Consider the following 7,955-nt stretch of genomic DNA (forward strand, 5'->3'; position numbering starts at 1 on the left):
CGGTGGGAGTCTGTGGAAACTGCTCAGAGCTGACTGAACAGCGACTTGTTTTCACAGAATCACGGAACCATTAAGGTTGGAAAAGACCTCCAAGATCATCTGGTCCAACCATCACCCTACTGCCAACGTCACCCGCTAAACTTTTGGTGGGTCAGCACCAAAGAGAAGCACCTTCCAACACGGCACTCGCCAGCACAGCTTCCCTTTGTGTGCTTCTCATCCTGAAGGCATTTTCTTTCAGGGGCTTGGCTTGCATTTGTAACCGAAGCGTGGATTCTGCAGATGTCAGTGACCCACACGGGAGAAGGGAGTAGTCTTCAACCTCTTCTCATCCGAAATCTGCCAAAGAACATAAACAATCCTGATTTTCTAACACCAAGTTGGGCCCCAGAGGGAGCAGTGCGAGGTGTGTCCCTCTGCTAAAGGCACCCTGCAAGTGATGCCTGCAGTAAAACTTTATAAACTATTTGCATTCTAGCAGGTATTTTCCAGTTGCCTGTAGATTCCTTATAATTTTGCCTTTCAGACTGAACTTCTCTACAGGCAAAATAAGCTTTTTTCAAACGAGTGAGCAAAAATAGATCAATAATTTCCAAGTGAAAAAGCAAAACAGCATGTTTGCTGTGATAAAAGATGTGTTGAAACATTTTGGTTGTTTTTGAACAGTTGTAGTTCCTCTGCTAATGTAGTTATAGTGGAAGTGGGCAAGGAGACAATCCCAAGGCAGCCAGTCTGTTTTTAAGCGTTTTATTCCAAGCTATTCAATGTTATTTAAAAATACTTTTCACATAGAAGTTTATTTTTATTCAGCATTACTTAAAAAGAAATACACACCCATCCCCAAATAGTCTCCTGACCTTTTGGGGCTCAGAAGGTTCCTCTGACCCAATATATTAGTTTAATTGTTTTGCAGTACCAGCTAAAAGCCACAATGACGAACTAAGACCCCGCTATGTAAATAGCGTATGCACAGAGCAGTTCTCCTTTAGCTCGCAGTGATCTGACACCTGACTGCCTTCGTGCATACTCACAGCTGAAAGGCAAAGTAGAAACTCTTATTAGGGCTGCAACTTCAGCCTCAGGAAATACATGGAGTTCCAGAAAACTCATGGTGCCACGACACTTCAGAACATCTGAGTGCTTGCCTCACCATGATTAAACATCTATAGCGTATAATCCATGAAGGTTTGTATGCGCTGAACTAAGATTCCTAAAAAGAGGACACAAAGCTATTTTTTCTCTCCCTCCCTCAATCATTTTTCTTAACAACCCTCAAAAATCCAAGTGAAATCCCTGTGCCTTGCCTTTCTGTAACTTAATTGGGCAGGAGGCTGATCCAGTTTCCTGAGACAATGTTGATGTGATCTCATATGTTAAAGGTTGGGAGTAGGACAATCCCTTATGTATCACTATTGTTAGCTACTCCTAGCTTTTTTTTTTTTTAATCTACTCCAGCTTTTGCAAATAAATTTGGCATACAACAGTTTTGCTAAACTTTTGACTCACAACAAAGGAAGGAAAGATTTTCAATACGTGGAAGCACCATTGTTTTGCATGTAACGTTGGATTTATAGCTGCTTTGAAATTTTCATATACTCAAACTCAGTGTACGGTTCTTTTTCACGTAAAGTGAGCTGTCATTTGTATATATGCATGTATGATGGATTAATAGATGTCTGAGCCTTGAATAGATGTTCCAGATCTCTGTAGACCTTTGATCTGAATATTGCAACATCTGTGCTGGCTTAATAGCTAACATAGGGATGTTGGCTTTCATTTTAGCCAAGTCTTGAAGACAGGAAGGTGCACTACCACACTTAGCCCCATTTCACCTTCAGAAAGTGGGTGAATTCCTAACCAATTACTCAGATCACTTCAACCTGCAGTCCAGCAGGGATTCTTTGTCCCCTGAAAAACAATTCCCCGTGGCTGTCCTGAATAATTTAGCCCCAGACTGAACTGGAAGAATACCACTCTACAACACTGCTTGATGTAAGTGATACCTCAACACTAGCTGGGAGCAGTTCTCTAAGCAATGGGATCATGCAAAATTCAGTTGAGCAATATGGAAACAAACTCACTTCTTGTTACTCATACTGTAGTAACTGATGGCTTTTTTCTCTTCTTGCAAACTACTTCATTCCTCCCTTCCTTCTTTGATCTTCCAGTACCAGTCTTTTGTGGTCATTTCCTCTGTTGATAAGCAGAGGCAGCTTTTTAATATGTTTCCAGCATCTGGAATGATATACAGCAGCACCTCACTCAAAATGATCCATCTTGGCAACATCCCCAAAAACCTGACATGTCGCATGAAAATATTTCTCTTCATGAGTACTTTTGTACATCCATTCAGCCCCCTGAATTTCCTTGGTAGAAATTTCCATACAAACAGTGTTTTCAACAGCTTTCTGGGATGTCATACTAGATTCAGCCATTAGGCACTATTCTCTTGATTTAGTACTGAGACCAACACATTATAGAAGCTATTAAGTGACACATCATCAAATCACAGTGTTTAGCGAGTCTCTTCAGAATAGCTACTAACTAAAACTTTTCCTCATTTGCTTTGTTACCCTGGAATCTCTTATTAATCTTCAATAGCTTCACAGCAAGACATTGCAGAAATATATGCATTCTCTCTGTATATGCTATTTTTTCTCAGCCGCCTGGCTACATTTGATCACACAATGATATGGAGCTTTTACTTCCCATTAACGTCAGGAGTGGGTGATATGGATATATAAACTGCTTTTGTTCTTAACCATGTCGTTTGTAACAACTAACATTTAGCATGTTTAATAGAGAAACTTGATTTTCTCATTCCAATGAGAACATAGTATATTGTGTATCTGTAATATAAATTCAATACTATAAAAAAAAGAGAGAACAGCATCTTTCTACAATATTCACTCCTCCATATAAATTTCCCATGCTGCTCCTGATTCTTTCTTAGACACCAAAAATCATAGTTTCTATTTGCTATGCTTTGAGATGGGACCTAAAAATTTGCACTTAAATAAAATACTAAGTGCATATCAGCAGTAATGTTTTGTGAGGTTAGTATACAGGTACACATTCAAAAGTGAATCCTCCCAGCTCGTAATCTTTTATGTGTCACTGTACTCAAAAAATACACAGAATAGGAACAAGACAAATATCTACATCTTGCATATCTACAGTTAGCCAAGGATATAACAAGTTGTTAAATTGTCTGTGATTGCTGGCTGTAGAGAAACTGTGGCAACACAAATGCCTTCTGGGAACCGGGATTCAGCTGTGATAGTCTTATCCAGCTTTCTTAATGAAACAAATCACATCACTTTGCCACACTACATCCTGTTTGAACCACAGCATATCTGTCAGAAAAAGAACCACAGAGTACTTTGAGTTGGAAGAGACATCACCCTGCGCCTAATTTCATCCAACTTCAACTTCTAGTACTGGCTAGCCAGATGGAAAGGTCTTCTTAGGGGATTTCTGAACAGAGGCAATGACTGTGATCAAAGCACCCTTCAACGTTTTCTTTGGAAGTTCAACAGACTTTTGTTATTTTGCTATATTCTGGAGCTAACACCAGATCTGGAGAGAGGATCCCAGGCACAGCTGCTAAAAGTATGAAAGCAGATGTACTACATTATCGTCTCTGCTGCTGATACTTAGTTTTCCTTCCAGGGATGACACCGTTAGTCCTTTTGACATAGCATCACATGGGGAGATCCCATTTGGTGGATATCCCACTCTGTCACACTCATTACTAACTATTCCCTCCATCTTTGGATCATTTGCAAGCATCCGTGACAACTGCATGTTTGTTCCAAAGGTATTAAATATTTAGTAGCATGCAGCCAAGAAATGGCATAAGAGGGATCCTGCTGAAAACGTGCAATAACAATTCCTCATGTAAAATTACATTTTGAGACATCCTAAGCTAATGTTTTAATGCATTTACTGGCGACCACATTGTCTCTGTGTCATTCTGTTTCCTTGATTTAGTGTTGCGTGGTCGAGTCATATGCCTCGCATGTGTCTGAATGCATTACCTTTACACACTTAATATCTCTTTGATGCAATTACAAACTAATGTGACAGAATCTATTTTTCTGCAAACCCAGGCTGATTGACATTAATTATGTTAGTTTTCTTTAATTCATTACCGAAGCAACTCCTATATCAGTGATTCTATTCTCATGCCTGGGATCCTCATCAGTCTGACAGGTCTGTAATCACACAGGTCATCCTATTTAGGGCCAGATCCAAAACAAAGACTTTGGAAATTTTTCAGTACCAAACTGTAGAACTGCAATCTAAAAACCCCTCATTCAGCAGCAATTTGAGACATTTACCAAAGTTGACTGACTATACACTTACAGTTTTGCTTCCCTGCTTGCCCAGACCATTTTGGGCATGTAAGACATTAAACAAGCACCCAAGACTTACATACACGTGGGTTGTCCTGGCCAGCTCCAAGCTTTCCACCTGAAAACTTAGTTGAGGTCTTACCAAATATTAAGGATTTCTAGTATTTGTCCAGGAGACTGGAACAATGTGGCGGCTTCATTGGAGCCACGGCGTTAAAGATATTTGGAATACATAGCATAGATGGGATGCAGCTGCACCCCACACAGGCAGCTGGTTGACACGTACCTTGTAACATGTTGAGTGCTTCAGGGACATGCTGATCAGCAGAGATAAAGCCCATGCCCAGCAAGCCCCATGCATCCCACAGCCACATCACTTGCTGCACTGCAATTCCCAGCACAAAAGCTAGTATTTCTGAAGAGCAGACAGAAGCATAGCGGCACCCACTCAAGTCCCTCTTGAAAGCTGGAAGAAAGATGCAAATGTCACCTGTGAGGCCTGATCCAAGACATTCACAAGATGTCCAACACTCAACAAAGCCCTGCGAAGGCAGGCAAGGGAACAAGGCAGGGCCATATGGCTTACCTTTTGTAAAAAGACCTTCTGACTCTTAGGTGTCCAAAGTTACATCCTCAGTCACACAACTGAGGTGAACGGCATTCTCCACTCCTATTGCAGTTGTGACACCGTTCAGAAAGGAACCCAAGATTCATTAGATCAGGGGTGAGACCAAGAGAAAAGCTGACTGCTAATAGCTTACTGCTTAAATCATTTGCCTGTGGGAGGGGAAGCCTGAAGATTCTGATTCCTGAAATGCTTATGCACTACATATAAACCAGTAATAACTACTGGACTGGAAAGCCAAAGTTCCCATTTTATATCACTCTCCTGGGAAACTGCCATAGGTCTAAAAGCTCCCTTACCAGGCTTAGAAAGATATAAACTGCAAAATTGTGTGGTAAAAACTCATCTTCACACCCACAAAGGAGTGCAGGGAGACAATGACATGGGGGTAGCCCGAATAATACCCCACCCCGGCTCCTCCCTGGCCCATCACAAAAGCCATCAGCCCATCAAAGGCCCACCTCCGCTAGTCCAGAGAAGCACAGGAACAAAAGGGCAGGCAGGATCCCAAATTCAGGACTGAGGGGAAGGAACGGCTTGTCTGGGCCCCTCCCAGGGCTGTTCTGGAACAGCCCCAGCCCCAGGGTTCAGGCGTGAAACCCATCAACACCACAGCAACTTTGGGACTGCAGCCGAGGAATATAGGACACATTATGGGATGCAGGGGAATAGCAGTTCAGGATTGCACAGGACTTACAGGATGTTTAGGGGAGAAATCAAAAGTAGAGAAAGGGAGGGAGCTAGGTGATTTGGGAAGGAACAAGTGTGGGGAAAGGGAGGGATGAGGGAATAAGAAGAGCTGGTTGCAAGTCAACAGTTTGCTGTTTGATGTGCTTGCCTGGCCATGCCCTGCGCCTGCTCAGCACAGGCTGTTCTAATTAAATTCATTTCTAGCTCTTTTCCAGGGTGAGGGACTGTATTTTGCGTGTATGTGCATGCATAAGGGGTCTGAGCACCAGCGATGAGACTCTGACCATGGGTCAGAGGACCTGTGTGCCTTGGTGCCAGTGACCGGAGAGACACAAGTGGACAAAACCAAGTGACCCACTGGGGTGGGCCAGGGTCACAGGAGAAGCTGGCTACTGGATCTCACCCGAATTCCCTAATGTGAGCACCAAATATTTCCCACTCTGTGGGACAGGGCTCTAGCCTCAGAGCAGTAGATCACTGGGTAGCAGCGGATGTAGCTGCCAAGTTATTTCAGAATATCTCTGCTTGATCTTTCTAAGGAACAACTGTAAGACACATCTTGGAAAGAAGATGATAGCCATGAATCCTGAGTGAATGAAAATGCATTACTGGCAGAAAAATTCCAAATAGATTTTCTCTTTCAATGTACGTAGACCCTATTTTGAGACATCTAACGAACTACGTGCATTGATGGGAAAGCACAGGTCCCCAGCTGTGGAGCTGGGTTTCCAAGGCCAGCTATTTAAGAGTTAGGTGTTGGCATATCAAGTCGTTTAATTGAATTACGTACTTTAAAAAATAATACTTAAACACTGGCACAACCCTTGCTTTTATTCCCTGGAATGGCCCCAGTGTGACTTACAAATCAGCATAAATGGTCTAGAGAACTCCTTTCCCAGCTATGTTAGACAGCAGACAATCAAACAGTTAAAACATGAGTTTCCAGTTAAAACACATGGCGCTCCCCAGGGTCCCAACCAAGAATACTGATGACATGGTGCTCCAAAGATGACCTTTTTCCTCTTTTTTCTCTCCCCCAGCTCCACATATGAAAATCCTTTCTCTCTTCACTGCTTATGAATTTTATTTTCCAACCACACCTCTAGCCCTAGGAGAGCTATTAGTGGAGCCTTGTCTTCTTTAAAGAGTTGATGCACACATTATCTAATTTTTTTAAGAGGATGGGCTGTTAAAGGGTGGGTCACAAAACTGCACACAAGAAAAGAACATGGTGTGAAGGAAAATAAAGCAACTGTGCACAGATGTACTCCTAGCAACAACTCATACAGTAACACAACAGCAATATTCGCCTTTCAGGCTAAAAAAATAGACTCTGCAGAAGTTTGTATTTAAAAGATTTATTTCTTGCAGTCTCTCTTCAGAGATTTAAACTAACATATCAAGAACTAGTCCTGGATATAAGTAAATTTCCACAAGAATGACAGTGACTTTAAACATGCTCATCTATTCTCATTGACTTTACGTCGTGATTTTATATGTTTTTAACAATGTGATTGGCTCCTCCTGTAAATTTAACAGCAAATTCAGTAAGTGGTTCATAAACAGCATAAAACAAATTGTTTCATTGGATTTGAGCAAGACCCCAGAAGACTAAACTGCACCAGCATTTTTTAACCCTCAGAGGAAACCAGCCACCAGTAGGATGCAAGAGCAATGTGATCTGACCTTACCTGCCAGTGGTTCCAGCAGCAACAAACATAGTTAGCTGAGCCAAAGATCTAAGCCTACACAGCAGCTACCTCCTTTGGAGATAAAAAGACTCACAGTTACCTAACCAGAAGATGAAGAAAGCAGACAGACTGAAGGGAAAAGTTTTCCAATGAAACGCATTGAAGTTTTCATCACTTTTATATCCTCATGTCCAAATTTACAGTAAATTCAAAAGGACTCTGGAATAGAGGATGGGAAAAGAATCTTCCAAGTCAAGGCTGTACTGTCCATCTTTATTGAGATTGCTGGGGTAACTTCACTGAAGTCAGCTCCACAAGCGTAGTGTGCTGGCTCCTGTTCTGCTACACCATGCAGGCTCTGCAGGAACTGCAATCACATACTGAAGAAGGTCCCCCCATCAAGATGGCCCCCAAAGACAAAAGGAACAGTGAGTAATGTGGGAGATACCACATATTTGCAGCAAGAAAAACCTGGCCAAAATTTAATCAGAGCCTTTGCTGACACTGACACGTTGGCAACTCTGCTTCAGGTTAAATTTTGGTTTCTCTACTGCAGGCAAACACATTCCACAATCCCTTCTGTAAACTGAT

The 7,955-nt window shown here is 42.0% G+C and overlaps 1 long non-coding RNA gene across 3 annotated transcripts; it reads right to left on the minus strand.

Moving 5' to 3' along the window:
- Positions 1–868: 868 nt before the first annotated feature.
- Positions 869–5,672, minus strand: LOC106039822 (uncharacterized). Of its 3 annotated transcripts, none has more exons than XR_007166039.2 (3): positions 5,445–5,672; positions 4,645–5,028; positions 869–2,235 (listed from the first exon to the last, which is right to left on the minus strand). It is a non-coding gene; the product is annotated as an uncharacterized lncRNA (long non-coding RNA). The 3 variants fall into 3 exon arrangements; XR_007166038.2 differs by having other exon boundaries at positions 4,645–4,824; positions 4,945–5,672; XR_007166037.2 differs by having other exon boundaries at positions 869–1,033; positions 2,082–2,235; positions 4,645–5,672.
- Between the last annotated feature and the right edge of the window lie 2,283 nt (positions 5,673–7,955).

This window comes from Anser cygnoides, chromosome 1, assembly GCF_040182565.1.
Source record: "Anser cygnoides isolate HZ-2024a breed goose chromosome 1, Taihu_goose_T2T_genome, whole genome shotgun sequence".
NCBI classification, from domain to species: Eukaryota; Metazoa; Chordata; class Aves; order Anseriformes; family Anatidae; genus Anser; species Anser cygnoides.